The sequence below is a fragment of the Tenrec ecaudatus genome, chromosome 1 (assembly GCF_050624435.1).
Source record: "Tenrec ecaudatus isolate mTenEca1 chromosome 1, mTenEca1.hap1, whole genome shotgun sequence".
NCBI lineage: Eukaryota > Metazoa > Chordata > Mammalia > Afrosoricida > Tenrecidae > Tenrec > Tenrec ecaudatus.
In genome coordinates, this window is record NC_134530.1 from 254,527,618 (window position 1) to 254,537,419 (window position 9,802).

A 9,802-nucleotide genomic window follows, 5' to 3' on the forward strand; every position below is an offset into this window, starting at 1 on the left:
TTTCTATGGGAAAATAGTATTAACTCGCCTTTTTTACTGATCGGTGCAGTCTACCTAGTATTCCCACATGTTCTCATTTGATACTTACATCTGTAAACACACATCCTTTTGGGTGGCAGAAGTACTCTAAAGTCTGGATCTTGTAACTCCCAAGTCTGTTTTACTTTGTTTTCACATCACCTCGAGTTTCAAGAATAAGAGTGATTCCAGGCCTACTGATGCAAATTCTCTGTCATCACAAACTAGTGTCATCTTTGTCTGTAAAAACCTCTGAGATGAGGATGTACTGAGTCCTATGGGCTGGCCATATAAAAGCTACAGGGAGATTTTATACACACACACATATTGGTATTGCAGAATGTTGGTGACATTGGAATCTTCCAGAGTTTAGGTTACTGAGGAACGCTATGATTACCAATAGGTATCTCTTCTCACTAACACTGAGTTACTCCTCAGCTTAACTTCATGTTTAAATTCTGAGATCAGTAGAGAACCACAAACAACCAAGTTTGTGGCTTCCTGGTCCACAAGTTCAAATACTTACATGCACCTAACACCACAATGGATTTGGGCTCTAGAGACAAAAATTAGTACCAGATGTGAAGAAGCTAGCATCTGCTGAGGGAAATGTGTTTGTGAAGATGGAATAAAAATGAAGGGACTGGGAAACACGTTCTTTGTGGGGGTGGAAAATTGAGTTCATTCTTCCTAGTGTCGGCCTGGTTGGAATAAAAGTTGTATTCTAGCTATAGCAACTTGATGTAGAGAAAACTTTTCTCTCAGACAGAGGACTAGTAATTATTATTTTTAACTTTCAGTTAGTGCTTGTCGCAGGTCTAAAGGGCCCTAAAAAGCACAATTAAAAATCTTCTGCAAAGAAAACTCCAGACTCAGATGGCAGCATCCCAGTAAATTCTATGATTTAAGTAAGAAATTGTGAAACACTTAGAAAGAGGGAGAGAATATGTCCCAACTCAATTTATGATATTAATAGTACTTTAATACCCAAACCAGACAAGGGCAATAATAAGAAAAGTAAAGCCCCAAACCAATTATGTACTCATAAAATCTTCAGCAAAATATCACTAGATCAAATTTAACAATATATAAAAAAATGACAGTACAGCTTATATTCCAGAAGTACAGGTTGTGGTTTAACACTCAGAAGCCACTTTGCATGCAATTCACTATTTTAACAGGAAAGAAAAATGAACGTAATAAATCGATCAAAAAATTTTAAAACACCATATGGTCACATCAATAAATTAGAAAAGGGTTTCCATAAAATTTGACACATTTCAAGATAAAACTCTCAGGAAATGAACTGGGAAACTTCCTCAACATGATAAAGGGCATTTATGAGAACACAGGTAGAAAGGACTTCCAGCACAATGTTACACTGGGCAGACAATACACGGACCCTGTGTAACAAGGACCAAATGAAACATGATAATCCTGGAACTCTGAGCTAAAGACGGAAGGTAGAGCCGTGGGTTGAAGACTGAATAGAGAAGATTCATAGTCACTCTCTAGGACAGAGTAGAATGAAACAGCTGCTGTGGGTTTCCAAGACTGTGGCTCTTTATGGAAGTAGAAAGCCTCCTCTTTCCCCCTCAGAATGACTGGTGGTTTCGAACTGCTGAACTTGTAGTCAGCATCCAAATGCAGAACCCACTACTCCACAGCGACTCTTATGAGAGGCAAAGGAACCCCTTATTGCCCATCCCAAACCAAACTCACTGTCATCAAATCGATGCCAACTCATAGCGAAAGAGCCCTGGTAGTGTAGTAATTACCAGTTGGGCTGAAACGTCAAGGTCAGTAGTTTAAAACCACCACTAGCCCTGCAGGGGAACGATGAGGCTGTCTACTCCTGTGAAGAGTTATAGGCTCAGAAACCCACAGGGGCTGTTCCATCCTTCCTTGCAGAATCACTATGAATATTGCCTATCAGAATACCATATTTCCTCTTCGGTTGTTGTAATTATACACGAGAGAGGAGGGGTGGGGAAATGACTGCTTAAGAACAACCTACCTTTGTGCAAGACTACTATACCGGTACTCAACTGTAGTTGGGTGCTGGTGAGTCAACTCCCACTCATGGTGACCCCATGTACAACTGCCCCATCCTTGGCAGTGATCTATGATAGCAGATCAACAGAGCTTCCTATCACCAACTGGCTGGAATTGTTGGAAGTGCCAACCTTTCAATCGGCAGCTGAGTGTTTGGCTCTCAGGCCTCTAGCTACTTATAAAGTATTGCCATTAACTCACTAGTTTAAAATGCCTTGCTTTTCGTTCTACTGTGCCCGGTTTTTTACTCTTTAGCTTCCTTCTGAAACATTGCGGTGGTGATGTAAAACTACGGTTAAACTGTTTTGCTTTGTGGTTATTTTTACTTCTTGCGGCAATCCACATGTCCAAGCGCAATCTAATTATAGATCTCTGAAAGGACGACCAGATCTCCCTCTGATTGGAATGCATTGATCAAAAGTGGGGTTTTGTGATTTTATTGCTGCTCTTAATAGCCTCGGAACAAAGGGCAGGAAGGAGAGATGCACTTAGGGAGCAAGAGAGGCTCACGCAGTTCATCAGCACAATGACAGCGCACAAACGGCTGTCTCTTTTCCAGCAACAAGACCGGAGATTGACCAGAGCCACAGAAACTGAACAAAGGAAAAATGTGTTGTCTGGATAGAAATCTGGTCCCAAAGTGACTTTGAAGTCATCAATCTGAATTTTTCTAATTTCATGTTTTGATTGGAGAGAGTAAATTGTTGAGAGAGGAACAATAGTTTGGACAACCTTGGAGAGAAAGCGCTCACTGTGTAGGATAGTTTGGTGGCAGAGAAGAGCCAAGGAAGGGGGATGCCCCCTAGGGCTGGAATCTTGAATGACATGACGCTACCTCCGTGCTGAGCCTCCCTCTGGGCTTCAGTTCTCCAGCTCTAACATTTCTAAGAAAGCCGGATGCATTAAAATCCTCCAGTTTTCGGGTCTTTCAAAATTCATGTTTGACACTACTAAAAAATGAGAATTGGATGGACGAATCTAACAGTTGGAGTTAGTTGTCCTTTGGGATTGTATGAGAGGCGAGAATGACAAGATGCAGAATGGGCTGACGGAACCACGGGACTCTGAAGCACCCCGTGTTTTCAGCCCCCTTCTGACTGAGCATAATAATAAATGGTCTTTTCTCGGTAAAGTGTTGTCCTTTGTGTGTTATCTTGCCACCCTGGCCACAGTTGATTTCACTGGGCATTGGTGCCTTCTCTGAAATTTGAAATGCAAGAATTGGTGACCTGGACAAGAAAGGGTTCTTGAGAGAGTTCTTCATTTCTAGAACAAAGGGTTCTTGTAGACAGTATCTACTAGGTGGTTCTAGTATATAGCTTCTTGGATAATTTTAACTTGGAGCAAAGGATCTACATTCATTTGGCAATAGAAACAGACACGCCAGCAAGTATCTGGGCGGCAGCCTACACTGGAAGAGTTCGAGACACAGCAGGACCTCAAGCGTAGAGAGCCACAACATCATGCTCTTGACAATGGCCGAGTCCTGTATCCTTAACATTCCAGTTCCAGACGGCCTGGCATTGGAAGGGCATCCTTTATTTATAAGCACTTCTTAGCAGAAGTGGCCTGAGGAAGGGTCTATTCTCAGCAAGTCAAGAGACCAGTTACACGACAGATCTTCTTAGGACCATTGCCAGGTTGTTTAAAATCATCTTATCTTCGAGTTACTAGGCTGTGTAAACCAAACCATCTAATTTGCTCCCTTGTATCAGAAATGAAGCTGATAAACAAGAGGCTTCATGACTTCCATAAGGTCCAGAGTAACGGAGCTAATGGGGGATTTTCTGCTTCTATATGAGATGGTGGGAAGACCCCCAGGACACGGAGGTAATGGGGGACTTTCTACTTCTACATGAGATGGTGGGAAGACCCCCAGGACACGGAGCTAATGGGGGATTTTCTGCTTCTATATGAGATGGTGGGAAGACCCCCAGGACACGGAGCTAATGAGAGATTTTCCAATTCGAAATGAGGAGGTGGTAATACTCACAGGACATGTCTCCAGGGCTTGCCACCCTCCTCCACTGCCCTTTCTCTTAAGTCTGTTACTCAAATCTTACCTGCAAGCCATGGCCTCTGACTCTGATGCAGGCCAGGTGCAGTGGGCCTCAGTGGTGTGAGCTACTCGGGAGTGGTCCCAGGAAGAAGGCCGAGGCTTCCCTGGCTTCAGTGCCAACCGTTGCCAGCTAACATACAGGATGCCCCATTGCTATCAGGGAGTTTGTTTTCTGTTTGCATGGGGTGGAAGGAGCCAGGCATTCTTATGCTATAATATTTTTGTTATATATTTGAAATTCAAATTTAACCGAACACCCCATATTTTCATTTATCTGTCAACCCTATCAGTGCTACAGCAAGGTAGAGATGCCACAACCCAGAGGAGGGATTGACACCCAGGCCAGGAGATAAGAGGGAACTTAGTCCCAGGGATTTCTGGGAAGCAGCTCTCAGTTTCTCTTTGGATTTCCTATGCACACCTATGTCTTGGGTCTGTAAAAAAGGCCCAGTATCAGTACAACTGTGAGATCAAGGCGTCTGCCAGAGGGCCAGAATGTTGGCATTTGGCGTTCCCAAAAGTCTGACTCCATGGAATTTAAACTTTTCATCTTTCACAGGGGTGAAAAATGTATCATAGCATAGAATGTAATGCAAAAAAAGAGAAGAATTTACTACTTCCCATGAGATAAAGGAAATGCCCCAAATGTGGTTCTGTGTGTTCCTCCACAGCCCAAATCCAGTGCTGGGTGTTTCGTCCCCAGCTTCTCTTGTTCAGGGAGCTCTAGATAAGAGCATACATTTTGTCTTAGCTCTCAGGCGGTCTTGTTGTTATCCAGGCCTTGTTCCAGATGGGGTTTCCCCCTCTACCTGGCTGACAATACGTGAATTCATTTTCTCCTCTGTGAAAGGGCCTTTTTAGTTTGGTTTTTCCTATCGCCACTGCTTCCCATGACTAAGCGTCGTCCCCTCGGCCCTCCGCGAGGCCAGTTTGTCAGGATGAGTGCATTGATATTCTCTGCCTGCCCTTCCCTTTAGCACAGCAAACTCCATTTTAGGTAAAAACCACTGCTCAGAAATAGAAGTGCATTAGTTGAACCGTAGCCAAGATCCATGTGGTCTCTTCTCTTATGACGAATGGGGCAAAAGAGCAGTAAGGAAGGAATATGAGGGAGGAGGTCACAGCGGAGCGGGGTGCTCCGTGTGCACCGGAGAGAGCAGCTGCGGGAGGCTGGGCGCTCCAGCCGCTGCGGATACACAAAGCAGATTCTGATGTGCAGCACAGGAAATGTCGGGTTTGTGTACATGTCTGCAAAGCACCTTGACTTAATCGGGGGAAAAGCAAATAAGAATAGATGGAAAAGCACTGTAAGGTTGTGTGTGTGTGTGTGTGTGTGTGTGTGTGTGTGTCTAACTGAAAGGTTGGGGGTTCAAGCCCACCAGACACTCCAGCGTAGAAAGGTGAGGTTTTCTCAGAAGCCCACGGGAGCAGTTCTGCTCTGTCCTATAGAGGTGAGTGAGGGAGTGAGTGAGTGACTGACACATCTGTCTTCGAGCTAGTTTCTGTTTAGTCTAACAGGACATAAAACTTAAGGGACAAGAAGATGTAAAAACAAGGAAACTGAAGCAAAGCAAATGAAAAATGTTGAAACACTTGAAGGGAAGAAAAAAACCCAAAAAACCCCCCAAATGAAGGCCCGGGTGGGGGCAGGGCATGGGGGAGGTGTGTGGTAAAAAGCGTGAACACAAGTCTCCACGCAGGAGGGAGGGACGGCAGTCTTCCTGGCCTGTGCCCTTTCCCAGAGGCCACTGAGGAACCTTTCACAGCAGCCCTCTGTGACCTCACTCACTGAGGTGGCCTCAGCAACAACAATGCACAGAGGGCAGCTCAGGCACCTGTCCGGTTGATGATTGGTTGGGGACCCTTGGATTCCCCTGTCTGTCCCCCGCTCTGTGCACAGGAAGGAGGCAGTGCTGAGCTGCTAAGCCACAGGCGAGTGGTTGCCTCTTAGGGAGAAAGATGGGACAGTCTCAGTGAAGTTGACAGCCTTCAAAACCCTATGGGGGCAGTTCTACACATCCTACTGGGCCGACTCGGGTCCTGAGTAATGGACTGGATACGTTTGTTTCTACTGGTATTGGGTTTGCTTTCGGTTTTATTTTTCTTCCTTTCCATGGTGTTTTTCTTTTCTTTTTTCTAAAAAAGAAAAAAAAAACATTTTATTGGGAGCTTGTACAACTCTTACCACAATCCATCCATCCATCCATTGCATCAAGCACATTTGTATATTTGTTGCCATCATCATTCTCAAAAGAGTTTCTTTCTACTTAAGCCCTTGTTATCAGCTCTTTTTTCTCCTCTCCTTCCCCCACCCTCCCTCCCTCATAAACCCTTGATAATTTATAAATTATTTTTTTTTCATGTCTTACACTGACAGATGTCTCCCTTCATCCACTTTTCTGTTGTCCGTCCCCCTGGGAGGGGGTTATAGGTAGGTCATTGTGATCTGTTCCCCTTTTCTCCCCCCACCTTCCTTCCACCCTCCTGATATCGCTACTCTCATTATTGGTCCCCAGGGCTTTACCTGTCCTGGATTCCTTGTGTCCCAATCCTACCTTACAAATCCGGCTAGCCAGAGCATGTACACGGGCACAGATAAGAGCTGGAAACACAGGGAATTCAATAGCATTTTTAGTTCTGGGGCCTTTTCTTCCAATAATGACAAATTGGGACAAGTGTGAGCCTCAGCAAACCTCTGCAGGTCCACCTTCAGTTCCTAGATGCCTTCCTGAGACTTCAGTGCCTGCCTCACGAAGTATGAAAAGGAATATTTGTCGTGGGGACACGACACTCAAAGACCCCATGGGAGCGCGTGGCCCACAGGAAAGCAGTCGCTGGAAGCTGAGGCTGGAAAGGGCGTGTCTGTGTTCTTCAGTACCGCCTCTCGCACTTGGCAAAGCTCTGTGACATCCTCCAGAAGCCAGTTGGAAAGTGGGTCATTTGTCTTTCCGGGCAGAGTTTCTATAAGGTTACTCACGGTGATGGGAAATGGTGCATTGTGTTTCATAGTTTCTAACAGATATCTAACAGTTTCTAACAGATTTCCAACAGTTTCTAACAGAATGATCAACACGGCGTGACACTTTAATGTGTACGGTCTTTCCTGCGTTCACTGAGGAGGTGCCTCTGGAGCCTGTGGCTAACACCCAGGGCGACTGGGGGCTTCCCCCACGAGCAAGGTGGAAAGTAGGTGTTTTCATGCAAGCAGCCATCTTCATTGACAAGGTGGCCTCGAGGTGATGGGGTCAGGAAGCTGGAGAGAAGAGACCGGGCACACACCCAGTCCTCACCCTACAGGTGGGAATGAATTCGGCTTGTGCACCCCGCCCCAGTCCCCTGCAATCAGAGTCGTCCTCCTTCCTCAGCACCAATCAAGGCTGTACCACCCTTCTAAGAGCTTCCCTGCCAATAGGAGCCAGGGTTCCCCCTCTCATCCACTAATCAGGCATGGACACAAAAACATGATCAGGTCTTCAAACCCCACTTAGATTTGCCTCACCGCAATGGTGGATCCCTTAGGAAAGTGTGTCTCTAGGCCCTGGTTTTTATGTCCTTATTATTTAGGATTGAGGAAGAACCAGGGAAGGGGAGGGAGTTAAAGAGAAAGAGAAAAAGGAGAAATATTAGGGGTTGAATTTAATACTTGAAAAAAAATTTTTCTAAGGTCCCTTACCTAAGTCTCAAAAGCAGAGTCCAGAGTAGAGGAGAGCAGGCTGGCGCTGCAGATGTAGCCCAAGCACCCTGGGTCAGAGGGCCCTGATTGCCGCTCTACGTTGGGTTTGGCCCTTGCTCCCTTTCTGCCAGAACATTGTCTTTCAGATGTCCCTCTGTTTCCATTAAACCAGATTAATGGAGTGTTGACCAGGCAGCTGACCCTTTCACCGGTCACTAAGAGGAATACATCGAAAACATGGTGCCAAGGAACGCCCTGCAAGACAAATAAATGAATGATTCCCAGCCCCAATCCGTGCATGGAAAAAAAAATCCCTTGACATAAAAATCTCAAAGAATGCGGCAGTACTGGGCAGTGTTCATTCTGTTGTACATAGTTAGGGTTGCCATGAGTCAGAACCGACTCACCAACATCTAACGTCAACAGTGAAAGAAAAGAGCCTGAGTTGGTGCAGCCTTCCGTTCAAACGCTCCGAGTCATTGCCTAATAATATTCTTGCACAAATGGGATTTTGTGCTTTGTTGAGCATGACTGGGACAAAGGGGTGAGTTGTGCACAAGTCGCAAAAACAAAACTTGAGTCCTTAAGTGGCTCAATTAGTTAAGTGCTAGACGACAAGTGGACAGGTTGGTTCAAAAGCACCCAGAGGCAACTGAGAAACAGACCTGGGCCACTATGAGTTGGAAGCACGCAACCGGTAGATAAAAGCAACAGCAAGAGCAAATCTGGTTTGGCTTCCAGGACCTCAGTCCAGGCAAAGCTCAGGCCCCTTCTCCCCTGGAAGCCTTGGAAGCCGGATCAGATGTGTGTAAAAATGAAGATTAGTGAGTAGGCAGCTCAACATAAGCTAATAGTGATCTGTGACTCCATAGGTTAATGACATGGCTTAGCTGCTTTAATATAATATTAATTTGGAAGCTGAGGACTGAATGGGGAGCATGGTCACGCACAACAATGGGTCTCCTCCTCCTGGAGTGACAGAGGAAGGGGAGAGTCAGGCATTGGAGGAGGAAATATAATGCATATCTGGTTGCCTCCGTGAACAACTCCTTCCTTTGCCAAGAAACTAAAGTAAGGTGGTGCCCAGAAATCATTGCTTAAAGCTTTCCTCAAAGATTCTATGGAAGAATCCTGATCAAAAGGGGGGAAATGCAGAACATGACTTCAATTCCTCAGCGGGATCCAGACTTTATGGACCCATTGACACTGGATGAACCTCTGAAACTATTGCCCTGACATATCCTTTACACCTTACACCTCAACTATCCCCTGAAACCTGCTTTGAGCCAAACAATACCAAACCAAACAAAAGCAAACCCACTGCCATTGAGCTGATTCTGACTCCTGGAAACCCTATGTAGGATTTCCAAAGCTGTGAATCTTTATGAGAGCAGATCGTATCATCTGTCTTCTGCAGAGTGGCTCCTGGGTTGGAGCCACCAATCTTGTTCAGATCAATGCTTACTTAACAAATGTTTAGTCAAGTAAATTAGTAAAGTATATTTGCCTTGGAGCATTGTTTTCTAATGAAGACTTGTCTGTGTAAGATTGTGTTAGTGGGGGTAGACTAGAGAAACAAATCCAGAGACACTCTTATATATGTAAGAGAGAGCTTTATATCAAAGAGTAAGAGCATATTTAGAAAATATCCCAGCCCAGTCCCAATTAAGTCCGTATGTCCTACATTCATTTTCAGACCCACACAACTCATGCAATGATACCAAATGCAGGAATATCACAGGCCAATGGGTGGAAAGTCTTGTGAATCCAGTGGTGGTGGAAGCATCTCATTGCTAGCGTGGGTCTCCATGTGGCTCCTCCAGCTCCAGGGCTCTGGCTCCATTAGCTTAGCTCTATGTGGTTTGTCAACAGGAATGTGTAGCAGAGAGTGTGCCCCACCTCCAGGCAGGAAGACAGGGGTTCCAAGAATCCTCAGGAGAAGATCATGCCCACACAGAGGCCTCATTGCCTATGACCTGATTGACAGGCTAGATGCT